Source organism: Sapajus apella, unplaced genomic scaffold (assembly GCF_009761245.1).
Source record: "Sapajus apella isolate SASKATOON/1434 unplaced genomic scaffold, GSC_monkey_1.0 scaffold32, whole genome shotgun sequence".
NCBI lineage: Eukaryota > Metazoa > Chordata > Mammalia > Primates > Cebidae > Sapajus > Sapajus apella.
The window spans coordinates 10,114,076-10,141,849 of record NW_022436972.1 but is presented as its reverse complement, the minus strand read 5'-3'; positions in this window follow the sequence as shown (position 1 = coordinate 10,141,849).

The window sequence follows — 27,774 nt, the reverse complement described above, 5'->3', positions numbered from 1 at the left end:
CCTGAGTTCTTTATGCTGTTCTCAATTGACTACATTTTATAATTGTGTTGATTTTTTCAAAAAGGGCTATGATTACCAATGCCCCCAAGTTCTCTCATGTTTCAGACTGTCTTCAATACCCTTTTATTCTTGAAAACAACCTAACCGTTACCATATCCACCAATAAAGGATTAACTTCTGCAGAAATTGGCCTCCTTTCATGAAAAAGCTAGAAAACTGAACAAATTATATGAACAATTATTTTCATGCATTGAACAACAGCTCAATAAGGATAAAACTATAATCCCTGAGAGAAAAAAAAATAAGGTGAGCCTGTGATTGCCTCACCTGAAGGCAGTTTCAAGGACATAGCACAGAATAGGGGTTGATATATGTATTAGTTCATTCTCACACTGCTGTGATGAAATATCCATAACTGGGCAATTTATAAAGGAAAGAGATTTAATTGACTCACAGTTCCACATGGCTGGGAGGCCTCAAGAAACTTACAATCATGGGAGTAGGTGCAAAGGAGAAGCAGGCACCTTCTTCACAGGGCAGCGGGATGGAGTGAGTGTAAGCAGGGGAAATGCCAGATGCTTATAAAACCACCAGATCTCATGAGACTCACTCATTAAGACAAGAACAACATGGGGGATATGGCTCTGTGATCCAGTTACCACTACCTGGTCCCACCCTTGACACATGGGGATTATTACAATTCAAGGTGAGATTTGGGTGGACACACAGAGCCAAACTATATTGGGGTACCCAAGTAGAGCCTGGAGATATCACTGACCTGAGGAGATAAAGATCAGTGTTTGGAATGCCAAGGCTGCCAGACTGTAACAGACACAGTATATGAGAGGAAGAACCTGTGTAGAGGGACATCCCTGGAGATCTACAAGGGAGTCCCTTTTAGTCCCCTTGAGTCCTTGTAAGTGAAAACCCATGAGACTGGATAAAGAACTACTGAAAAGAAGTAGCCTGAACAATTACTGGAATTCTCATAAGGCTTGGAGGAGTTTATGTTCCCATCTGCCTGAGTGGAGAGGCCTTATCATGATGCAAGGATCATTGGCAAGAGCCCTCAGAATAGTCTTGCCTTAGGATGGGCTAAATTAGCTGTAAAACAAAGATTACTGACCAAAGGTTAAAAGCAAGCCTCAAAAGGATCAAATTGACTCAAAGTAGCTTGACTGCATGGCACAGTAAATTGCAGTACTCTTTAGAGGAATATAACTAAATCCACCACCTAGCAACATAAAATCCATGATGTTTGGCATCTAAGAAAAAAACATTGAATATACAAAGAGGCAGGAAAATATACTAGACACTTAGGAGAAAAATCAATTGCTATATGTAGATCCAGAAATGGCAGAGATAATGGAATTAGCAAAGACATTAAAACATTCATTTAAAATCTTATAAGGATTTTCAAGGATGTAAAAGAAAACATGAACATGGTGAGGAAAAAAATGAAAAATATAAAAAAGAACCAAATGGAACTTCTAGAGATGAAAAATATAATACAAAAAATGAAAAATAAACGAGATGGAATTAGTGTAGCAGCACTAATTCACAGTGGATTAGATACTGCAGAAGAGATCAGCAAGCACAGCAATACAAACTATCCAAAGTAAACAGCAGAGAGAAAAAATACTGGAAAAGTGAATAATGACCCAAGGGACAATATCAAGTGTCCTAAAATCTGTGTAATATGAGTCAGAGAAGGGGGAACTGGGGAAAGATGGGCATTTTTTTAAAAAACTTTAAAACATAATGGCTGAAAATCTTCCAAATTTATTGAACATTATAAGCCTTTATGTCAAAGAAACACAATAAAACCCAAGGAGAAGAAACATAAAGAACATCATGCCAAGACACATCATAATTAAATTTCTAAAAAGCAGTGATTAAAAAAAAGAGCTACCCAGCTTAACATAATATTCTAGGATCACACTTTCTTTCCCTCAGAACTATGATGTATTTTTTCATTCTGTTTTCTGTCTGGCATTGATTGTTATTATTTAAAAGTCCAAGTTAAGCCTGATTTTTCCCTTAAGGTTGATAAGACATTTGTACTTGTCTGTTTGAAGAATTCTTCCTTTATGCTTAACCAAGATATTATTTGTTCTTTACCATTCAGTATTATTTTTAACTTTCAACATCCAAATTTATTGCATTTTCAACACTCAAATCAACATTTTCATCTTAAGGAGGGTTTTCTGAACTACAGTTCTTGATATTTTTCCTGTTCTTTTTTATGAGTTTTGAACTCCAAAGATACCAATTATCCTTACATTTAATGATGTCTGTCTTTTACAGCTAGTGTTTTCTCTTTCATTGGTTTAATCCTTCATATTTTTTCCTGTAGTATTATTATCTGAAGCTAGTAATTTTATTTTCATTCCTGTACATCCTGTTCCTTGTCTTTTATAATTATAATGACAATGGTTTTGTTTCAGGGGAATCTCTCTTCCTGTCACGCTCTTTTATTTTATGATTTTGGTTTTAATCTGTTGTTTTATTGCATTCATATATCATTAAATTTTCATATAGTGGAGAGCATTCACAGAACTAGTTTATACTTTGGTTATATTTTCTTCCAGATTGGGATCATCCTGTTTTTGCATTTTATCCTTTTTTCTTTATTTTCCTGAGTGTTCTTTTTCAGTTTGCCAGTACTTAATGTGGGCAAACTTTGTGCACACATTATTTTCTTTGATATAGAGTGGTATAAAATTCCCTTGACTCCTTTCCTAACATTATGGAGTCAAAGTTTGAAAGTTCTGCCTTCTATCATTTTTTTTCTCTAGGCTAAGAATGCTGGAGTTTGTTAGTAAGAGAGCCTAGCTGAGCTGACTGCAGTCCTTGTTTGATATTGGTATTTATCTCTTTTGAGATCCTGTTAAATACACTGTACCAGAGTTCAATCCATCCAGCCAGGGGGCCATCCAACTTCAAAGAACTTCAATACACTTCAGCCTGATTCATCCAAAACACATTCCCCAAATGGTCTTTTTAAAAAGCTGTGATATAAAAAGATACCCTGAAACAAATGAGTTGTTTGGGGAGAAAAATTCCCACTGGAAGTGGAAAGAGAATTAACCAAAGTAGTTTTTGCAAATAACTGCATTGAAGGCTGAACACACATGAACCAGAAAGGCTCAGTTATAGGCAAAATGAATATATATGAAAAGCCAAGTCTCAAGTTAAATGAAAGGACTAACGTCAATAATAAATGGTGTATAAGGCAAGGGAGAATGTCCCCATAGCCATTTGGGAAGGCTACTGAATGGATATAGTGCAGCACTTCTAGAAAATAAATGATGTGTAGTATAGTGACACCCAATGAACAGGAAACACACAAAAAAAGAAAGTGTTGCATGTGCTTGAAAACTGCAAACATCAATGGGGCTGTAACCAAAGACTTGAGTGAGTACGACTAAAATAAATTATCCTTTGCACTTAAGAGGAAAAAAATGCAAATTTTTTAAGAAACGAAAGAGTAGGATGCATTTCTGAAAATGTATTAGATCATATGCCAGAGGGTGACAAAGCTGAGCTATTCCTTTTATTCAGAGTTGGCAACTCCATCACGAGTAGTGTTTTTCTTATTGGTAAGCTAAGTAAAGGAACCCATACAATATGTGGTTAGAAATTTGAATCCACATAAAGATTAACTAATTTCGCTGACAGCCACAAAAGAAACAGCAGAATCCAGGAAGACTTGTTTATTCATCTAGCGCTTCAGCAATATTTATTTGCTTTACTATAAGATACCTGAACATGTAGGGTAATGTCACATGTAGGGATTTTGTCACATTTGTAAGTGAAAAAAGAAAAACTCACTGGACAGGGGTGAGGGGAACCTTTTGTTAATTGGGAAAGCATCTTTGCTAAATGGTTCTAATTATGGGAACAAGAGCTCCAAATGTTTGGGAAGGATCTAGAGACACAGGACATCAAACCCCTGGGTGAAATAGCCAGGAAAAAGTTCACTGCATTCTTGGCTAGAACTCTGGAAAATGTGGCACGCTCAAATCACAGGTGCAATGGATTATTTTTTAGAAAATGAAAGAGTATGATGCATTTCTGCAAATGTATTAGATCATATGCCATGTTTTTGGAATTTTGCCTGATTCGCTTTTGTCAATAGTAAAGAAAGTTGAATGGAAATCGCTATGTGATTTTTTTTACCCTAACGTAGAAAACCTAAGAGAAAAGCAGAGCCTTATTTTGGCCTTTATCCAGTAGGTATTTAAACTCCTTTTTAAGTGGTCCATTTTTCTTGTTCTACGTAATGATGGCTGAACAAATTCCTGCTCATTACGTCTTTAATGTACAAAGTTTATGCTGTTAGGAAAACTAATGACATGTCAGTGAACATTAAATGTTTGTTTATTTCCTGAGCAAGGCTATCCATACTATGCATGACAGTTCATCCATCTGTGCATGAAATACATTACCAGATTTCTCAATTTCTTTTATAGGAAAGGCTGTAATTTACATGGATTAAAAGGGATATGAATTTTAAGATTCTCCTTGGGTTTTACTACATTCTTTCCTTTTCCTTATTTTGCAGTAAAATGATCGAATGATAGAATATGGTACTTTAAGAAGGTGTGTGCTTACACAAATTGTTTACTTTTCATTTATGAATGAATACCTTTAAGGTAGATCTCACATAAAACAAATATAGGTTAGACAACGTATTTTTCTAAGATTCTAGTGTAGTAAATAATTCATTAGCATGAGTACATGCTTATGATTCATACACGAAAATTGAATTTCTACTTTGAAAATCAGTTTTTACCTAGAAGTGGCAATTGAGAAACCAATGTAAATTTAAAGTGCCCGGATATTAATTAACTGAAAGCCAAGTATCAGAGCGAGTTGAATAAGTTTATAATATAGTATCCATTCCCTACATTCCTTAGCTGTCAAAAATAACCACTTTCTTTTATCCAAAATGTGATTCAAAAGAAAATAATTTGTAAGCTGTAAAACACTACAAACATATATCTTTGTGACTACAATTGTCAATCTTTTTATTTTTTAGTTTATTTTACATTTTACTCATTGCTCTGGTAATTAAATTTTTTAGATTCAATTGTTTACCTGAGGAGTAGTGTTGCTGTCTCCTTGGACAGACCCTGAAGTAACCATTAAAAATTAAAGGAGATATAAATTAGTACAGCCATTAAGAAAAACAGTATGAAGTTTCCTCAAAAAATTAACAATAAAACTAACATAGGATCCAGCAATCCCACTACTGGATATACATGCAAAGGATATGAAATTAATATGTCAAAGAAATACATTCCTATGTGTATTGTAGCATTATTCACAGTAGGCAAGACAAGGAATCAACCTAGGTATCCATCAGGGATGAATGGATTAAAAACATGTATGCATGTATGTATATAATAAATACAGAAATATTATTTAACCTTGAAAATCCTGTTATTTGCAACAATATAGATGAATCTGGAGGACATTATGCTAACGGAAATAAGCCAGGCACAGAAAAATAAATACTACATGATCTCATTTGCATGTAAAAATGAAAAAAGTCAAACTCAAAGAAGCAGAGAGTAGAATGGGTTACCAGGGGCTGGAGAGAGGGGACAAATAGGAAGACATTGGTCAAAGGATACCAAACTGCAAGTAGACAAGAGGAATGAGTTCAAGAAATCTATTGTACGACATGGTGATTATAGTTATTAACAATGTGTTGCGGCCGGGCGCGGTGGCTCACGCCTGTAATCCTAGCACTTTGGGAGGCCCAGGCGGGTGGATCACGAGGTCAAGAGATCGAGACCATCCTGGTCAACATGGTGAAACCCCGTCTCTACTAAAAATACAAAAAATTAGCTGGGCATGGTGGCGTGTGCCTGTAGTCCCAGCTACTCAGGAGGCTGAGGCAGGAGAATTACCTGAACCCAGGAGGCGGAGGTTGCGGTGAGCCGAGGTCGCGCCATTGCACTCCAGCCTGGGTAACAAGAGCGAAACTCTGTCTCAAAAAAAAAAAAAAATGTGTTGTATACTTGAAATTTGATAAGTGAGCAGATTTTAATTGTTGTTGCCACAAAATAATAAGTACGTAAGGTAATGCATATGCTAATTAGCTGCATTTATCCATTCTACAGTGTATACATATTTCAAAACATCATTTTGGACACAATAAATATATAATACTTTTGTTTTTTAATTAAATAGGTAAATGTGAAATATACAAAAATCAAACAAAATGGCTTAACCAAAACAGGAGGAAGTGCACACGCTGCAGTCCTCCTGGTAATATGCCAGATAGAGGGACAAACCAGTTTCACTCCTGAAAACCAAATGGAAGTCAAACTTGCCCAAAGATTGCTTTGAAGGTTGCTTTTCCTCCTGATTCGCTGTCAGCTAATGATATCACTCTTGTCCCAGTGTAATAAGCTACATTTACCTTGTGTCAGGATCTGTTCTACTTATGTTATATATAATAACTAGTATAATTTACATTTGATAACTAATAGTACCCTATGAGGTAGATCCTATTGTTTTCATGTTCAATAGGTGAGAGGCAGAGCTGCGATTTACATCCAGGAAGTCTGGTGGCAGCAGAGTTTTTTTTGTTTGTTTGTTTGTTTTTTAGACAGAGTCTTGCTCTGTCACCAGGTGCCAGGCTGGAGTGCAGTGGCGCAATCTTGGTTCACTGCAATCTTCGCCTCCTGGGTTCAAGCAATTGTCTTGCCTCAGCCTCCTGAGTAGCTGGGACTACAGGCACGTGCCACCACGCCCAGCTAATTTTTGTATTTTTAGTAGAGACGGGGTTTTACTATGTTGGCCAGGATGGTCTTGATCTCTTGACCTTGTGATCCACCCGCTTCGGCCTCCCAAAGTGCTAGGATTACAGGTGTGTGCCACCGCGCCCGGCCCAGCAGCAGAGTTTTAACCACTATTCTGGCATTGAAAGCCCTCCCGCATCTCATCTGTACCAAATCCTGTCCTTTCATCCCTTCTTTTTTATTCCACTGGCCTCCGCGACTCTCACTTGAGCCATTGTGGCGACTGCCTTACTGATGAGAGTAAATGAACAAATGGACATATGTTAAAATGGAACTCTGACCAACACTCTGCAGCAACCTGCCCAGGAAGTCAACCTGTTTTTTAGTCAACAGCCTAGGAAGCAACCTGCCATCTCTGAGTCAGACTTGGGGGAAGTCATACCACTCTTTCCAGCAAGGAGCTCAGGAAGCCAAACAATAAATAGCCCCTGTAACAATCAGCCAGGACTTGATTCATAACTGACAAATTCTCTACTTTTCTCCCTGTTTCCATCTTAAGTCCAACCAGAGAAAGACAAATATGCTTCCCTAACCTATCACACAGGATGCCTGGCTCCTGGTTAGCCTGCCTATACCTTCTTCATGTCAATGACCTCTGATTAGGGCATGACTGACCCTTCTCTTTTCCACTTTAAAGCTTTCCCACTCCTCTGCTTGCCTTTGAGCCTCTTTCAAAACACAGTGATGATTCCCTGCTTGGTCCTTGTTCATTTTACACTGGCAGCCGACTCTACCTCCATACCTTCCCCTCTCCTGCATGGAGATAATCTAACAAACAGACTATGCAGTAGAAAGAGATGGAAGCACACAAAGTTCATGGAATGACGGGACTTGAGCTGCGCTTTGAGAATAAGCAGGATTCAAAAAGCTGGGCAGAAGGCTGGGAGAACCACACAGGCAGAGAGAATGGTGTGTGCAGAGTTGAAAGAAGTTCCTTTGTGTCCTTGGTCTCCTAAGCCTCTTCCTCATGGGAAAGGAAGGCTGGGCCATGGTGTAGATAAAATCCACTTTACACATTATTTCCAGCCAGCTTACTGGCTACAGAATTGCTATTAACAGTAATATGTTTTCAGGGGCAAGTAACATGGTAATTGAAGAGTTTTGTGAGTACAATTAAATTTGATATCATTAACAACACAGGGTTTCTTGTAGTGCTGATACAAACAACCCATACTTATACCAACAGAGAAAGTGGTACCTAGCTCCTGAACAAAGATTGCAGAGTCAAACATGCAGATGTATAAGAAATTGTAACATGAGAAAGGTTTTGCTGTAGATCCCCTCAGCTCATTTGTTCAATAAGTCCCAACAGCCAAGAAATAACAATATACATACATCTACAGAGAGCAAAACCCACTTGAAACTGTACTAAGTAATGAAGAATTTAAACAAACTGGACTTTGAAAATGTGTGGAGATCAACAGCAGGTCACTCACTTGCAATGACATCCACTGTTGCTTTTAAGATTTGAAGAACCTCTCAGTACAAACAATGAAAGGCTTTGAATTCCAAGCAGCAGCTTGACATTCTTGGATAGCTGTGACCCTCCACTTTCATAGGTACTTGTTTATAAAGGGAGAAATAGGTTTTCCTCAGCTTTTTTCTGCTAACTGTCAAGGAGACATGAATTGGAATAGTAAAGTTCCCAGTGATGGAAATGAAGACATCGCAGAGTAAGTGCTCTAGCCTAGAGTGACATCCAGGTTCAGTTTTACAAGGTCAGAGTCCCTGAGGAGGGACCACTAAGAACCAACAGTCTGTGTTCATGTGTCTGTCACAGCTAGATCCCACAGCATAGAACAGTGCTGGCACAGGGTTAATGCTCAGGAAATCGTAATGAATCCAAGGATAGATGGATAATTGAATAAATGAAGCGATATTCCTAAGAGTAAAGCCAGTTTATAGGACCGCACCAGCTGTACCTTCATTCTCATGCTCTGGGCGATCCTTTAGCTAGCAATTCCTCTTCACTCAAGTTCTACTTCTAGATTAGTCCTCACCCTCCCGGAATAACAGTTACACTTAATATTTGAGTACTATTGGTTCCACACACAAAACGAATCCCCTTCTATGCAGTTTCTCATTTAGTCCTCACAAAACTCTATCAGTAGGTGCTGTCACTATGCTCACTTTACAGATGAGAAAACAGAGGTTTTGCCAAGCTAAGAAACTTGTCCAAGGTCCACAAATGTTGGGGCAGAGTGGGAACTCAGACCCAGCTCACCTGTTGTCTCAGGAAGCCTGTGCTCTTAAAGAGTGGTGGCTGTCTGCTTCCACCATTTCCTCTCCTGCCTGGACCATTGCCAGGGCTTGAAAATTGCTGTTTCCTCACCAGTCTTTCCTCTCCAAACCATCCCACCCCCTGCTGACAGAATAAGCATTTTTAAGCCTGTGTCTGTTCATGAACCTTGCTTAATGCCCTTCGACCCATTTCCAACATCTCAGGAGAAATTTCAAATTCCTTTTTGAGGACTTCAAGATACAACATGACCTAGTCACCTCCCTATTTTTCTAACCTCATCTCATGAGCTCCCCAGCTCTCAATCCTGTGTCCCAGTTTGCCTGGAATTACTCAGTTCTTTCCTCTCTCGCATGACGTCTTCCCAGAAGCTGTCCTTATCCTGCTGCTCACTTCAGGTTGGGACAGATCCCCTTTTCCTGTGCCTCTTTAATGCCCTCAATAAATCTATATCAATGTACTCTTCATATGCTAGTAAATAGTAAAAATTTTCATGCAACTGTACTGTCCATTCCATCAGTGACAGATTAAATTATTGCTCCCAGTTCTTCAATACTTTTCTGTCATTAAATTATACATCTACCTCCTGTGCGGTGTGGCTTTGTAGTGTCTCCCACAGAAGCAAGTGGACAGCCCTGCCCCACTGACTTGGTCAATAGACTCTGCCCCTTGGGAGGATTTTCCCTTGTTGCTGTGTTTCCAGGCAATTTCTGAGTGAGAGTCCTATATCAGTCCTTGATTTTTATTCTGCTCCCACTCACCATAGATGGCAAACCTATCCATGAACCAAACTCAGCATTTTGTCCTTTCCCAACAGTGGTCATAAGGGAGAGTTCCTATGTGGCCATCTACATATACAGAGCAGAAGAAAGAGTTGAGCTGTAGCACAGTCATGACAAGGGCTTTAATCAATTCCACAGGGATTCTGTGGCCTTTCTGAATCTTCACCCTGGGGTGAGGGCTTCTTCTACTCCCCCGTATCCCCCAATTATTGAATGTAGGCTTCTCCAGGGAAGGGGCATGACCTCAAGCAAGGAGACTGTGTCCATTTGTGGACAGCTCTCAAAGGGGCCAACAGCTGAGAGATAACCGTGACCACAGAATGCCTATAAGCTGGAGGAATAAATCTTTCAGTTCCACTGGGGACCTGGGCAGGGCAGCCTAGTGGCCGCTGCACCAGTAATTCCAAAGTGTGGTCCTCAGACCCGCAGCATTAGCATCAACATCATCTGGGAACTTGACAGAAATGCACATTCCCAGGCTCCACCCCAGACCTATCAATCAGATACTCTAGGGTGGGGTCCAGCAATGTTTTAATAAGCTCTGATGCACACTAGAGTTTGGGAACCAAGGGGATACACCAACGCTGAAACTGTGCTTGGTTGGAAAGCATAGATTTGCTGAGTGGCTAATTAATTGAAACAGCAGCGGCATCACTTCCCAAGATGGTCACAGGAAACACATGAGTGATATCACTGTGACAGAGAGGCCCGGGGCCCCCGCTGTCACCCCCATAACCAAGAATACATTCCTCTATATGGCTGTGTTGTTCCCAGGGATGGTAAATGAGTTGCTTGAGCACCTGTGCTGCAGTCTGAAGACAGAGATTGAGTAATCCATTTCCCCCACATGGAGATGGTAGTGCTATTTGTCTGGTTAATCACTTCCAGCTAGCTCTCTGCAGTCCTTGGCATCCTGCTGTCAGAGGCTCTGCATGCTCCCTCTCTCCTTGCCCTCACCGATCTGCTTCTGACTGGCCGCCAGCTTTGAGAACACATTTCTTGGCTGCTAATGAGTCCTCCACTCCTTGAAACTCCAGTTTCTCTGCCAACATTCAAGGCAGGCAAGTAAGTCTATCTGTAAATGTACTCAGAAGAATTAGGTAGCGTTAGTCATGGCTTTTAGATTACTTAGAATCAGCCAGAGTGCACAGTGAAGGGAGTCTGTGCCCAGCTTATCGGCTTGTCCCTATGGACTTCTGGGCCTCAGGCTTCCTGTGTGGTCAGAGCTGCCTTCTAGGTTTGTGGGCTAAGCTTTTGTTTTAGCCAATGTTACCTGGGACAACCATTCAAGATTTATCTTAAGTGAGGGATCGTACCGTGATGTATACACATCTCCAACAAGAAGCTTACATTCTTATGAAACCCAAGGAAGTAGATAGTAAGAGCATCTTTTTCGTTTTTCTTAATCCTGGGCCACCTGCAGCAGAATTACTTGGGATGATTGTTAGAAATGCAAGCTACAGGATCTCACCCTAGTTCTCCTGAAGCAAAATCTGATTATCAAGGAATCTTCATTTTCCAACAAGCTCCCTAGGTCACTCCTCAAACTTTACTAATAAGGTGTATATGGATCACTTTATTAAAATACATACTCTACTTCTGTGGCTATGAAGGGAGTGGAATTCTGCATTGCTAAAAGATTCCCAGGTTATAACTAGGCTTTTGCTTTGGGGACCACACTTTGAGTGGCAAAATTCTAAATAATTATTTGTTGTTGTTGTTGAAGAGCAAGAGGTCCGAGAAATCCTAAATAATTCTAATGCAATTGAATTTTAAGATCCTCCAGTGTGCAGAGAGAATCCAAACTGCTTAGCTTGGCTTTTAGAGCTCTGCAAGACATGCCCCTTCATCTCCAAATCCCGCCACTGCTCTGCTTGCACTTCAGCTGCATTAATAACAAACTGCTTGTTGTCCGCCCACCCCTCAACACATATGTGCATGTGCGTGCACACACACACACACACACACACACACACACTACTCAAAATGCAAAGACAATATCAGACTTCACCTTGCATATCATATGCCCCCTCTCTTCTCTTCCATAGCATCCCATGCTTACCTCAGTCCTATCACTAACTCTATTTTATTGAAATTAACTGATTATGGTTCTTTCTCTCTTTCTTCTCTCTCTCTTGTTTTTTCATAGTTATGCCTGAGAATCCCACTAAAGCTTTTTTTTCCCACTTGTATAAATTCATGGGGTACAGTGCAATTTTGTTACTGCATAGACTGTATAGGTCAAGTCAGGGCTTTTGGGGTATTCAGCATCCAAATAATGTATGTCACATACCTTAAGTAATTTCTCATTCTGCACCCCTCTCCCCTCATGAATATTATTCAGAGCTGCAAGAATAGAGGGAACATTGACGAATTCATCCTAATAGTAACAGCACAGAACATTGTAGGCAATGAATAAATATTTATTAAATTATGTGCCAAACACAAATACGACCATTATAAATATTAAAGAAAATTATCCATCTTTTAGAGGTCCATTCATTCCTCTACTTCAGTTTATGAAATTTTCTGTCAAGTTTAAAAGGGCCAGTGATCATTACAGGACTCTGTGCCACTGCAGCCTAATTATTGCCACACATTTCCATGGATCTTCTCAATGCTCTTTTTTTCTCCAAATTGTTCTTACAGCCAATAATTTGCTCCAAGAACATAAACCAACACTTGGAAGGTTCCTGTTGTCATGATTAATTTCAGCACAGCTTTCTCACATTTCAAAAGCGGACATGATCAGGCATGGACATGTGATTTCACAGGAGGTGGCTTTGGGGAGTTGAATTGGGAGCATTGATCAGCACGGTGCCCTTTAGAATCTATTCCTCAAGCGTACAGCCAAACCACCTTAATGGGGCTGGCAAAGGGCAGAGACGGCAGCTTTGCTGCAGTGGCGTCATTCATCATGTTCATAACCAGTGAATACAGACTGATGAGGGCGCTGGCTGGGGAGGGCGGGCTGCTCCCTCGCTGCGTTCCGTGTCTCCTGCCTTGCTCCAGACATGTCCTCTGTCCTCTGAGATGTTTACTCTGAAAAGAAAACATTGATACTTGCTGCCATTGACTTTTTCTTGAAATATTTGACTCCTTGATACACATTCTTTGCTTAATTGGTTTCCTTCATATTTCATCTAGTCTGAAATTGAGAAGCAAATTTAGCATTGTGAAATTTTACTTGGATCCCAAACCTCCCCTTTTCTCAGGTAGTAGCTGTTATGGTCTAAAAGTTGTGTCCTTCTGCAATTTACATGTTGAAATCCTGACCCCTCAGATGATGGTATAGGAAGTGAGGCCTGTGGGAGGTGGGCATGAGGGCATAAGGGCATGAGGGCTTCACTCTCATGAATAGGATAAGTGACCTTGTAAATGAGGCTTGAGGGAGCTTGTTCACCCCCTTCCACCATGTGAGGATACCACAAGAAGGTGCCATCTATGAACCAGAAAGAGGCCCCCACCAGACACCAAGTCAGCCTGCACCTTGATCTTGGACTTCACCACCTCCAAAACTGTGAGAAATAAATTTCTTTCATTTAGAAGCTACCCAGCCTATCTATGGTATTTCATCATAGCAGCTGAATGGACTAAGACAGTATTCTTAAATAACCTAGAGGCATTTGAGCTGAGCCAAGGGCTGCAGTGGGCACAGAAGTCTGTGTGATTCACAAAGGCAACCCGCCTGGGAACTGTTCCTCTCTCTGAGTTTCCTGAACAGGCTACTTGGGCTCCTTGAAGAATCTCGTCCAGCTGTGCACACTGGGGTGTCTTTCCGAAGCCCCACACTCAGGCTTTGCTCACTCTCCTCCCACTCAGCCCATCTAACAAGAAGAATTAATCACTCCAGGACAAATGAGAGTTTGGGTGGTGGGTTCTGGTTATCAAGCCCACAGCTTCCCAGCACTTGGCCTTGATCTACACAGCCAGGTTCCTCCTCCCTCCTCCACCGCCTGGAGGAGAGCTTTTATTAGTCATGCAACAATGATTTTCAGGTTTTAGGAAACCTCACATGTGTGCATCATGTTAGGCCTTTAAAAATGCCAGTGAGTTACAAGAAGATTCCTGCAGTTTCTCAGCAGTACTGGATCAGAAAAATGCCAAACATGATGCAGGCGGCTGTGGATGGATGCTACCTCCTGGCGCTGCTTGCAGGCACTTCAGAGCCCACCTGTTTTCCTTCTCCAGGTGCCTTTCCGTGTAATTGAGTGGCTGTCATCCCTGGCCACACATTAGAATCACCAGGGAGGAGCTTTCAGAACGTAAGTCACTCCCAGGAATTTTGACTTAGCTGGTCTAGAAAGGAGCCCAACAGTACTTTTTGAATGCTCCCAGCTGATCCTAATTAAAGTCAAAGGAGCACTGACCTCTGTCCTTTCAGTTTCTTTCCTGGAGCAGGAAACTTTCCCCAAGTTAATGTCCCAGTCATTAGCTTCACTTAGACTCTACCCTATCCTCTCTTACTCCTCATCAGAATCTAGAACTTTTTAAATTGATGTGTGCCTTTTCTCTTAAGGGAGTTTCCCAGTTTCTGAACCCTTCTCCTATCTGTGGTGAATCCCACCCCAACAATATGCATTTTTGAGAGAATTAGGGCTCACCTCCCACATGGAAGCTGAATACACCCGTACCCACTTTCCCAGCCTCCTTGCAGCCGGGCATGGTCAGGAGACCGAGCTCCACCAATCAGACCCACCTTTCCAGACTTTGACTTGGGAACCATTAGGGTGAAGGAGGAAAGGCTCAGGGAATCTTCGGGTTACAGTGGTGATGGGCTTCTGAGGATGGGGCTGGTGGTGGCAGAGTGCAAGCGGCCTCATCTAATGTTTGGCAGCTACAGTGCAGGGTCCTCTTTACATAATTTCCCCAGTATAATTTTGGGCCTTTGTGGGACCTGAAGACTGGTACTCTCAATAATTCTGTGAGCACACATTTGTTATTTAACATATTCCTTTTCCCTTTTAAGCAGCAAGAGTTCATCTCCGTGTTTATACTAAGAACCCTGCCTGGTCTGTAGAATACCATGTCTTAGAGGAAAACCTGCCTTTTTTGGAATGAGAGCTGTATCCTTTCCTCCACCCCTAGCCCTTTGATACAAGTCCAGAGAGCAGGTCTGACATTTTCTGTTTCCATTCTGTTATTCTCATTCTTTCATACAGTTCTGTGCAAAGACAATCTGGCTAACTGACTTTTAATTTTTATTCTCGATCCACAGCAGAATTTGGGTTAAGCCTCCTTCAAAGTGGCTTCTGCTTCTGAGCCCTCCATTGAGCTGCCACTAGTATCTGTCACCAGGTGGCTGCATCATCAAAACAGCAGCTCCATTGGGCAGACTTTGCATCCTGACTGAACTGCACCAACTGTAGAAAGAGACCTCTTTATTATAAGGCTGTGGATGAGATTTCCTAAGACTCTTTATCCACGTTATGGAAAAAAAAGAAGAAATGATATTTGAACTCCTCTGTGAGGATTCCATTAGTAGACGCCCATCAAGGGTACCACACAGCTGTCGGCAGCTCTAATTGTGGGAAACAGCCTGGGGTGGAGGGGCGCAGAGAGGACCTGGCGTCACATGGTGTACCTCAAAGCTCTCTTTAATCCATGCTTCAGTGATGGCTGAATCATGAAAGACATGGAATAAAGCTTCATAAAGCACCATGCTCATGGGGAAGTAGGCTTTCATCATGAACAGGAAAAAAACCTGTATTTGCACCCCACCAAAGTGCCTCCCTTCCAGTGCCATAGTGGTCCCCACTTCGCAACTCAAATATCTAACACACAATCAAACCGAGACCTTCTGCCAAGAGCTGCATGACTGAGCCATCCTGCAAGTAGACCCACCAGCTCCTGTTAGACTACTGATGGCAATAGCCATGACCAGCAGTCTGACTGTAACCTCATGAGGTTCTGAGCTGCAATCATCTAGCTAAGAGACCCATATTTTATAGAAACCAGTTAAGCAAGCTAACAGTGAAACTTTCTCTCACTGATCCCCCATAGTCCTAGCATTTTCTATAATAGATTTCCTTAGGAATATTAGTGATGGTACACGCTAAGAGAAAATCCATGATCTTGACGGAAGGCCTCCATTTTCTGTAATTTTAACATATTCCTTTCACATGGAGTATTTACAAGCATGTGCAATCTCTATAATTCTAGGAACTCCGAATTTTCTCAAAGGTGTTGGTTTCTGGGTGATGACCTGATAAAAACATGATCTGAAATCCAAAAGCTTACCTCACTGAGAGAGATGATACATTAGTGCTCACAGAAGCCAGACTTTGTGGTCCTTAAAGGCAAAGGCAGTGTTCTTCTAATATTTGTGTCCTGAGCATTTAGACCAATTTTGGTTCATAGAAGACATTCAACACATGTGTGAATTAAATAATAATGACTGGATAGATGGATCAGTGGATGAAACAGAAACATTAAGGGAATAAGGAAAGGGATAGAAGGAACAAGACTGATTTTAACACAAATGCAATTAATAAGATGAGATTAAAAAGTACTCCATGTGGACTTCAGTATAATAGTTTCAGAGACCAAGATCATAATTTCTCATGTCAAGGACTTTTCAACGTTTGATATATCAGAAAGATTACCAAGCCAGGATATTAAATAGCTAATATTCTCAGATCTGCCTGCATCTTGTATTATGTCCTGAACCATTCATTTAGTCTCCTAACATTTCTGCTTCAATATTCATAAAACTGAGGTAAATTAGCCAATGTCTTAGATGTCTTTCAACATTAATGTCCCACGATTGTATTAAGTATTGCAATTGCAAATCGAAAATGTAAACTTACAGAAAGTACATTATTAGAATTAATACCATCATTTGAATTTTTCATTTATGTATTTTTAATAAACTTTTGCTGTAAGCTTGACTTTTTAAAAATTCAGTTTGCTTTTGAAATATAACTATGGATAATATTCATCTGGAAAAGAAAGTAGGACTCATGATGCCAGCCATGGGGAAAAAAATCTTTTCAACAAATGATAGTAAAACAACTGGATATCCACATGGAAAAGAGTGAACTTTGAACTTTATCTCAAATGGTTGTTCAAAATACTCCTACAAATTCTTTGATACTTGCCTCTTAAAAAGATATAAATTAAATCCTATCACCTTGAATGTGAGACGGACTTAGAGACTCACTTCTAATGAATAGAATCAGGCTGAAGTGATTGTGTCAAGCTTTGACACTAAGTTATAAGAGACACCTGATTTCTTCCTCACTAGTTCTTGCTTAGATCATTTGCTCTAGGGGAAGCCAGCAGCAAAGTTGTGAGGACACTCAGACAGCCTTGTGGAGAGCTTTATACAGCAAGAAACTGAGACCTTCTGTCAACAGGTATGTGAGTGAGCCACCTACAAGCAGAACTGTTGGCCCCAGTCAGACTACTGAGGGCTACAGCCATGGCCAGCAGTTTGATGATAGCCTAGTGAGGTCCGAAGCCAAAATCATCTAGCTAAGCCACTTCCAGATTCCTGGTGCTTATAAGCTGTGTGAGACAAGAAATTTATTTGTTGCTTTCACTGCCAAATTTTGGAGTAACTAGTTATTCATTAGTAAATAATATAACTCACAGCAGTCATAAAAATGAAATCAAAAGAATTATTGACCTAAATATAAAAGTTAAAACTATAAAGCCTCTAGAATAAAACAAACTGGAAAATCTTCATGATCTTGGACTAGGCAAAGATTTCTTAATTAAAATACAGAAAACATGAGCTAGAGAAGAGAAAGGTAACAAGTTGGACTTCATCAAAATTACTTATGCTCCTCAAAAGACATCATTAAGAATGAAAATACAAACCACAGAAGAGGAGAAAATATATGTATTTGTGTTTTAAGGACTCATATCAAGAATATATAAAGAACTCAGTAATGAAAAGACAACTCATTTTTATAATGTACAAATGATTTGAACAGGCAATTTACAGTAAAGTAAGATATTAAATGGCTAATAAGCATTCAAAAAGGTGATCACTGTCATCAAATACTGAGGAAATGTAAACTAAAATCACAGTGAGATACCTCTCTAACCTACTGGACTCACTAAAATTAAAACTACTGATGATATCAAGTATTAGTGAGGATGGGGAGCAACTGGAACTCCTACACACATCTCATAGAAATGTAAAATGGTAAAACATCAAATGGTTTTTATCATTTTCCATTCACTATTTTACTTAAAAGGTTAAACATACACCTAACTTATGACCCACTCCTGGAATACTTACCCAAGGGAAATAAAAACAAGTGTCCATACAAAGATAGCACACGAATGTTCAAAAACATTCATAATGGGAAAAAAAACATAAAGAAGATAAATATTCATTATCAGGTACATAGATAAACAAAATAAAATGTATACATATTATACAATGCTACTCAACAATAAAGAGGAATGAATTGTTACATTTATGTTATAATATAAATGAATTTCAAAATCATTAGGTTGAGCGAAAGAAGCCAAGGAAAGCTAGTGCATATTGTATGACTATTTACATAAAATTTTAGAAAATACAAACTAACCTATAGTGACAGAAAGTAGACCAGTGGTCACCCATGATTCAGAGTGGGGAAGGAATGAACTACAAAGGGACACAAGAGATCTTTTGGAAGTGATAAAAATGTTCTGTACTGCTATGGTTTGAATGCCCCCTCCAAAACTGGTATTGAAATTTAATTGGCATTGTGATGGTATTAAGTGGTGGAACTTTTAATAGGTGATTAGGTCATGAGGGATCTACCCTCATAAATAGATTAATGCTACTGTTTCAGGAGTCAGTTATTTTAAAAGTTCAGCCCCTTTTTTTCTCAGGCATGCACTATCTCACTATGTGATACCTTCTACCGTGTTGTGATGCAACATGAAGGCCCTCACCAGACGCAGCCCCTTGATCTTGGGCTTTCCAGCCACAAGAACTGTGGACCAAATAAATCTTTCTTTATAAATTATCTAGTGTGTGGTATTCCATGAGAGGAGCATAAAATAGATTGACATATACCTTGCTTGTGACAGTAATTGATGTTGTATACAACTATCAAAACACAAATAATCTGCACTTTAAATGAATGTTATATACTCTATAGAAATAATCTCAGTAATTTTTATTTAAATGTCATAATAATGCCCACCTCCTTGCATCTCAGCTGTGATCATCTAATGGTACAGATTTGTAATAATGCTATAGCCTGGAACAGTGTTTTGTCACGTAGAGACCCAGGTGACTGGCAAATGATTTTGAAGTTCACAGAATCATTCAGGAATATAGAAGGCAACAAATTAGTAATTTCTTTGACCAAATATTTGGTTGTATGTGGATTAATTACCCATACATTTCAAAATGTGGAGTATTTAATAAATAATTATTTCATTCTACTTTTTTTAACGTCTAGTAACTTTACATGCAGCATATTAATAGCCTGGCTGACAGTTGCCTAGTGTATGTGAACATCTTTGGCTTCAGCTTTTAAAAGATGTCCCCTTTTCCATGTCGTGCAGCATGTTTACATCAAGTTCTTCCAAGGCCTATGTTGTTCTCCTAATGTAAATGTCAAACAAACAGGGAGCTCCATTGCTTTTGCTTTTCTCTCTTTCAGAAAACTTGATTTGGACCCATTTTATGGTCCTAAGGTTTTCTTTCAGATTCTCTTTCAAACTATTCTAAGGGAAAGCACATTTCTACCCTATCTAAAGCAGCTATTCGCAACATTTTCATCTCTAAGATTAATTTCATTTTTGGTTTTAGAGATAGTCTTCAGATGGTCTTAAGACATAGTCTCAAAATAACTCAAATAGCGAACTATGTATCTTAAGAAACAATTATTTTCTTTCTTTCTCTTTATTTCTTTCTTGGTCTTTCTCTTTCCTTAATTTCCCCTTTTTTTGGTAGTTTTCTAAAGACGTGTGACTTCTCAACTGATTGCATCAGTTAAGAGAGAGGGCTGTGAAGTTAGATGAGCTGAATTTGAATACTGATTACTCTACTCACTTCAGAAATTACAAATCTCCAAATTACGTAGATAGCCTCTGTTTTCTCTTCTGTAAAATGGGGGGTAATAATAGTACTTATCTTTGGAGAGCTATTATGAGGATTAAATGAGATAATTCATGAAAATCCCTTAACACAATGCCTGGCACAAAGAGAAAAACAAAAAATAACACTGTATGCTATTGAAATTTCCATCCAAAATGTGACATGTTAGTGCACTGTCTAGGACAATGGTAATCCAGATAATCAGAAGTCCACCTACATAGTGACTGCTATATGCCAGCCACTCTCTACAAACAGAATTCTACTGAGTCTCAAAGCACTTTACCTTGGCAACTATTATTCCCGATTTCTCAGTGAAAAAACAGAATGAGAAGGATTAAGAACTTGCATAAGGTCACACAGTGTGTAAATAACTGAGCTACAAGTTTAACCCAAATCTTTCTGTCTTTAAAATGCATCCATTCTTTCTATACCCTGCCTTGCCAAATAGAGTTCTGGCCCATAATCAAAAAAACACAATGTTTAGTTAGCCTGTATAATCTTATTTCACACAAATAAGCTGTTTCCATCAAACATTTTGAAACTCTTGAAAATAGTATTTGGACACTTCTCTACACTACACAAACACACTCTCTCTCTCTCTCTCTCATACACTGCTACCTTCAAAGTGGGCCCACAAGGGAACTTCCAAAGCAATGTCCACACATGCAAATTCTCTACACAGCAGCAAAGTCAGGAAATGCAAACTTAAGCATTCTACACCAATGTTGGTTTCTCATTGTGTAATTAGAGTCTTGAGGTGGTAGAGATAAGCCCCAGAGAATTTTCTTTCTGTGTTAGTGAAGACCACAGTGACCAGTGCAATACTAGGAATGCAGCCCAGGGTCTCACTCCAAGAGCAACTATGCAGGTTGAAAGGGAATCGATTATTTTCATGACTTCCTATTTGACTTTGTATTCCTTAATGCAAATTATTTTTGACTGTGACTAGGGACTGGAAACACTTTTATGAAAAGTAAGAATCTTCTAAAGTCAGATTTGTCTCTTAGAAGGTTTGGAATGCTTTTTAAATTTTAAATCCAATCATCAGGGTGTCTCTGGGAATCTGCTTTTAGCATTTCAAGTTCCCTGAAAAGAAGAAAATTTCACTCTTAGAAAAATGTCAGAAAAATCAGTGGGGCTCCCAACCAACTTTCTCTCACTGCATCCTCTCTCAGAGGCCTGTCACAGAGGACAGGATGCCTGAGCTGGTATCATTTAACGCTTTTGAAGAGAGGCAACTAATTAATATACAGATGAGATGAAAATTTTAAATTATGCATTAACTCAAAGGAAGACACGTTCTGAATATTAAAGTGGTGGAGCTCCTGGAGTGACCAAATACAGCCTTTATGATGTGCCAGAAACTCACCAAATAGAATTTTACTCAGTCTCCAAAACACTTTAGCTTGGTGGCTATTAGTCCTGCCATCTCAGTGGGGAAACAGAATGTAAAGGGTTAAGAATTTGCATAGGGTCACACAGTGTGTTAATGACTGAGCTGCAAATTTAACCCAAATCTGTCTTTAAAATGCATCTATTCTTTCTATACCCTACCTTCCCAAATAGAATTCTGGCCCACAGACACACACAAAAAAACTAATGTCTCATTGTTTAGTTAGCCTGTATAATCTTATTTCCCACAAATAAGCTGTTTTCATCAAGCTTTTTGAAAGTCTTGAAAATAGTATTTGTACCACTTTCCTACACACACACACACACTCTCTCTCTCTCTCTCTCTCTCTCTCTCTGTCTCTCTCTCTGCTAACTTCACAGTGGGTCCACAAGAAACTTCTGATCTAGAGGGATCCAAAGCAATGTCTACACATGTAGATTCTCTACACAGCAGCAAAGTCAGGAAATGCAAACTCAAAGTTATAGGAGACACTTTGATTCACAAAGAGGAAAATGGAGGTAAAAGGAAGAAGTCAGAGGGTAACCTAGTTAGTCCAGATGTAAGCCATGCCACCCTGAAACTACACCGATTGGAGAACAGGATCATAGTCTTTAATTATAAATACCCATGGCAAGATATAATAAGTACACGCCAGAAAACTTTGCTCTGGAATACCAGCCACCTACAGCAGGCCTTCCTCCTCTCCCTAAAGGAGGCCATCAAACAAGATGGGCCAGGTAGAGAGCAGGCCTTTCTTTCTTTGTTAAACCCTTAGTCCACAGTGTCGTGGATAAGCAGAGCTCTGAAACATTGTCCTCTGCTATCTGAAGGAGCATCAGCTATAGTGGAGTGTTCACAAGCGAGAAGCAGAAGTGTTATAGACAATGTTTATGCCCTGCACCATGCCCCCCCAGCCAATTAATATGCTGAAACCTAATTTTTAATGTGATGTCATTTGGATGGGGGGCCTTTGAGAGGTCATTAGGTCATGAGGGTGGAGCCTTCATGATTGGGATTAGTGCCTCTATGAAAGAGACCCAGAGACCCTCCCTCTCTCCTTATGGCAATTGAGGATCCCCCTTCCCCCTTAGGGCAATTTAGAAGATGGCATCCATGAACCAGGAGGACAGCCTTTCCTAGACACTAAATCTGTTGGCATCTTGATCTTGGATTTCCCACTCTCCAGAGCTGTGGGAAACAAATGTTTGTTGTTTAAACCACCCAGTGTATGACTGTGTTACAGCAGCCAGAATGGACTGAGACAAAAAGATAATTGCACACTGCAATACGTGGTAGGAACAGAAATTACAGTAGAGACGAAATGCCAATATGGTGTATGCTGGTGAAACCTGAAGAATGGGCGATGCTCTTCTCACCCCTTACCCTTCAGTTGCTGAATTTGAGAATGCCTCCTTCAACTCTTGAAAATTCTTGGAGCTTTAAGATGGAATCTCACTCTTATCCTGAAAAGTATCGGTCCTTCTTATAAAAACCTTCCAGACTCCTTTCTCATTCACCCACACTTCTTAAAAGTCATCCAAACCAGTGTCACTTATCCATTCCCAGCATGCATTGCTTGCCTTCAATTTCCAGGGCCCTTGCTAGGAACTAAGGACCAGTGAAGAATGCAATATTCCCCTTATTCAGGGGCCAGTGGGGAGAGTTCCAAGACCCCTGGTGGATGCCTGAAACCACACATTATAGTACAAAACCATACATATATAGGTTTTTCCTATGCATACATACCTATGATAAAGTTTTATTTTTAAATTAGGCAGCATAAGTAATTATGGTATTATAACATATACATGGTATCATAACAATATCCTGTCATAAAAGTTATCACACACTGTGGCCACAATGTTTCTGGTTTGAGGTGTGGCAGCAAAACTAGCATGAATTTCTTTTCCTTCTTCACAATTTCACAGATAGAAGATTTGTTCTTAACACAGCTCTTAGCAACCTCAGCATATATATTTTTTTCTTTCCTTACAAGAGCTTTCACCTTTTCACTTAAAGAAAGAACTTTACAGCTTCTCTTTGGCATACCAAGTTGCTAGCGTCACTACTCTTATGCTTCGGGACTCTTATTAAGTAAAATAAGAGTTACTTGAACACAAGCATTGTGATATTCAGACAGTTGATCGGATCATCAAGACAGCTACTAACGACTAATGGGCAGGATTGTCTACAGGATCTACTGGACAGAGTGAGGATGGCAATTCACTTCATCCTCACTCTGTCCAGTAAACGGAATGGGATGGCAAGAAATTTCATCCCATTATTCAGTATGGCATGCAACTTAAAATTTATGAATTATTTATTTCTGGAATTTTGTATTTAGTATGTTTGGAGCGTGGTTGTGCATAACTGAAGCCCTGGAAAAGAAGGAACTATTGTAACTACTGCGAGAAGAGAGGAGAGACAGGAGTAAACGCCAATCCCATGAGAAATTTGTAGACTGAAAGCGCAGAGGAGGAGTCCTAATAGCCTTGAAAGCTTGGGAAGGCTTCCTGAAGGAAGCGACCTGAAAGCTGGCTAGGATGTGGTCAGTGGTGAGGAATTGGGGAGTTCCTGGATGGAAGGCAAGGGCATTCCAGGCAGTAGCAACAGTGTGCTCCTTAAAGTAGAGAGTCCTACACAACTTTGACATGGTAACCCAACGAATAGGTAGCCACCATTCCCATTTCATATTTTATAATCAAGTTGTCTTGTGAAGGAGGAAGTATTCATTCATTTATTTTTAAAAAAAAAACATGCATGGAGCATGTAGTACGCATTGGGCACTGTGCTAAGCACTGGTAGAAGAAATCATGTCTAAGTCAATAAATGTTCATCTTTTCACTGATTTTAAATAAGCAAGAGAAATTTGAAAAGTGGAATAAGATAAAAGGATTAGAGGTAAGGAGAGTTATTATTGGAAGGAAAGTGGGAGAATTTTCTAGGTGTAAGGTCTGGTGTGAAAACAGATATTGAAATAAGACAAGAAGGAGGAGACAGGAACAGAAGGGACCAAAAGATTTGCTTCCCTGGGATGTGTCAGGTCTCCATATGCAAGCCTGGAGCCTGAAAGTTTGAAGTCCTGCCTGCCTCGGCTGATGTCTCCCACTCCCTGCTTATGTTCGCCATTGTCCCTGATCGCCCAGCAGAGCTTCCCCGGACAAGCCCCTCACCCAACCCTGCCAACCTAACTGTTCTTGTGATAATGTAAATACCTCTCACCCAACCCTACCATGAACTTGTGGTCATGTAGACTCCTTGCCCTCTGCCCCCCACCACTGTAACTAATCTTACTCTGCAACACCCCCACCCCCTAAAAAACTACCCAAACCTATAAAACCAACTCCTATCCCACTGCCCTTTGCTAATGCCCTTTTTGGCCTTAGCCTCCCTATACCCAGTGAATAAACAGCCATTGCTCATACAAAGCCTGTTCGGAAGGCCTCTTCATTCAAAGTGTGCATTTTTCAATAGGATGTAAGGCAGAAGAGTCATGGATTATGTCTAGAGAGTTCTCTGTGTAATCGGAACCTGAAACAAAGGAGTCACATGTGGTTTTAAGAATGGCATAGAAACAGAATGTAAGAAAACCCCAAGTTTCCTAAATTTAATTGAAAACCTAAAGACTTACATCAGCATTTTGTGGCCATGTTATTTCATACTTTGAATTAAAATCTAAAGCATATTGAAGGCATAAATCTTGGGAACCACCCAGCACCTAGGCAGCTGTAACGTTTCCCAAGATTTCTGTATCATAAGATAAAATGGCATGGCTAATGCACTGAGTTAAATGTCATACCCAGGATAGATGCTGGGTTTTTGTTCTTTAGCCACCAGACCATGCCTCCCCCAGCCCCCAACAAATGGATTGTGCTTTTATCCCTCTTGACTCACTGGACAAGATAGTCATCTCTCCTACAATATGGGAACTATTCTCAGATAATTGTAGGATGAAAATCTGGCCCCATAGAACAGCTCATAATGTTCTTTGGGGGAGCATAATGAACAGCATGGATTCACTTGCAGAGGTTCCAAGGAAAGAACTGAGAGATCAAAGATCCAACTGCAGATCTGCCATGTTTTCTCTTCCTCACATTTATGTTAAAGAGTGTCGATTAAACACACCAAGTGCTTAGTAGGGCCAGGACAAGTCAACGGACCCCATGAAGTCCTTCCCTTCTGGATTTCCAGTCTATGCAGATGGCACTAACCTGCTTAGGCAATAATAGAACAGTTGAATGATGAGAAAGCTGCATTCACATGAAGATGCAAAGCTAAGACTGGGTGCTAGCAGCGAAACTCCTCAGCAACAACTTTAATCATCTCTCTGATGTCCTAACGTCCCTGCTGGATCGTCATCTAAGCAGTTAACAGGCACCATATGTACAGCACTGATCCCCACAAAGAAAAGCATCAGGATGTATTTAAGCCTGCTGGCAACATTCACTGCCTCAGGGCTACACCTAGCCAAGAAACAGAGGTCAGCTTTCTGAGCTGTTTCAAACCCCACACCTCTAGTCATAATATCAACAGGGTACCCCCATTTAATCTGTGGTAGTTTCAGGCTTCAGGCTGCAACTTTGCTTTAGTCTTTCCCTTCAAAACAAATACTGAAGATGCTAACATCTCCAGCCATCAGAGAAACAATTCTTGAAGAATGTGATGGACCAGGTACAGTGACCATGGTGCAAGCCTGTAATCCCAGCAACCCTGGGGGGACTGAGGCGGGAACACCACCAGAGTCTGGGAGTTCAAGACCAACACAACAAGTCTCCATCTCAAAATAAATCAATAAAGATAAATTTGGTTTTTAAAAAAAGAACATGGTGGATTTCAAGGGAGAGAAAACATTGTAAGGGGAAAATCTACATCAAACATTTAACAGAGGAGTTAAAAAAGGCTAAAATATTGGAATGTTGCAAAACACTATGACACTTAAGAACTAGAGATTAATCCTTCCCCTGTATTTGCCTTTGGCCAAGGTTGCCACCCCCCGCCTCTGAGGACTGTGCATACCAGGGCTTGAGGCAGCTAAACAAGAGGCCAAGCCCCACCTGCAGGATGCTACCTTCACTGCTAAACCTCAGTGCACTTCCAGCCCTACCTGTGTCCCTCCTCTCTTCACGTCCCTCATCCTGCCCCTCTGAAGAACTAGTAATGAGCCCATTAGAAGATTCACTTAAAGCATTAAATGCGATAACCCTAAAGATTGAAGCTTTCATGTAAACCTTCCATGGTGCCACTTTGACTTCTGGCTCCTAGACTCAGCTCTGGTTCAGCCCCAGCTGGCAACTTGTCGCAGAATCTCCACACCCCAGTACTTTCAATCCTCACCTTATGACTCCCCCAGCCTCAGAGGCCAATTCCCAGCTGGCTGCCTCCATGTAGCTTGTGAAAAGAAAGGATAGGAACCACAGACAAAACAAACCAGGAAAGAGAAGACAAGAGGCGGAGAAGGGAAGACAGAAAACAGAACTCGAACATTCTTCAGGGTGAGAAGAAGGTGGAGTAAAGGAATTTAAATAGTTGTTTTACTTCTTCTTTTGCACATCAAACACCTAATATAGAACAGAACACACAGGAACAGATGTAGAGGAATAACGACTGTGAGAATAGTGAGGAGAAAAAGAATTTTAAATGATTTTTTAAAAAGACTTCGATAAAGAGAATGCACTTGGGTTTATAATTTAAATATTTATTTTAATTTTAAATGCTCAAAATGACACGAGGTTGGTAATGTTAAATTTATTTTACTGAAAATAAACTGAGTCCTAGAAAGGTAATTTACCCAAAGTCTGATTCAGCAATTTCATCTCCAGGTTTCTATCCCACTTAAAGAAAATAAAATACTGGCAAACCAAATCCAGCAGCACATCAAAAAGCTTATCCACCACAATCACGTTGGCTTCATCCCTGGGATGCAAAGCTGGTTCAACATATGCAAATCAATAAACATAATCTACCACATAAACAGAACCAATGACAAAAACCACGATTATCTCAATAGATGCAGAAAAGGCATCTATTCAACAACTCTTCATGCTAAAACTCAATCAACTAGGTATTTATGGAGCATGTCTCAAAATAATAAGAGCTATTTATGACAAACCCACAGCCCATATCATACTGAAAGGGCAAAAGCTGGAAGCATTCCCTTTAGAAACTGGCACAAGACAAGGATGCCTTCTCTCACCACTCCTATTCAACATAGTGTTGAAGTTCTGACCAGGGCAATCAGGCAACTGAAAGAAAGAAAGTGCATTCCGATAGGAAGAGAGGCAGCCAAATTGTCTTTGTTTGCAGATGACATGATTGTACATTTACAAAACCCAGTCGTTCAGCCCAAAATCTCCTTAAACTGATAAGCTACTTCAGCAAAGTCTCAGGATATAAAATCAATGTACAAAAATCACAAGTATTCCTATATACCAATAATAGACAAACAGAGAGCCAAACCATGAGTGAATTCCCATTTACAACTGCTAATA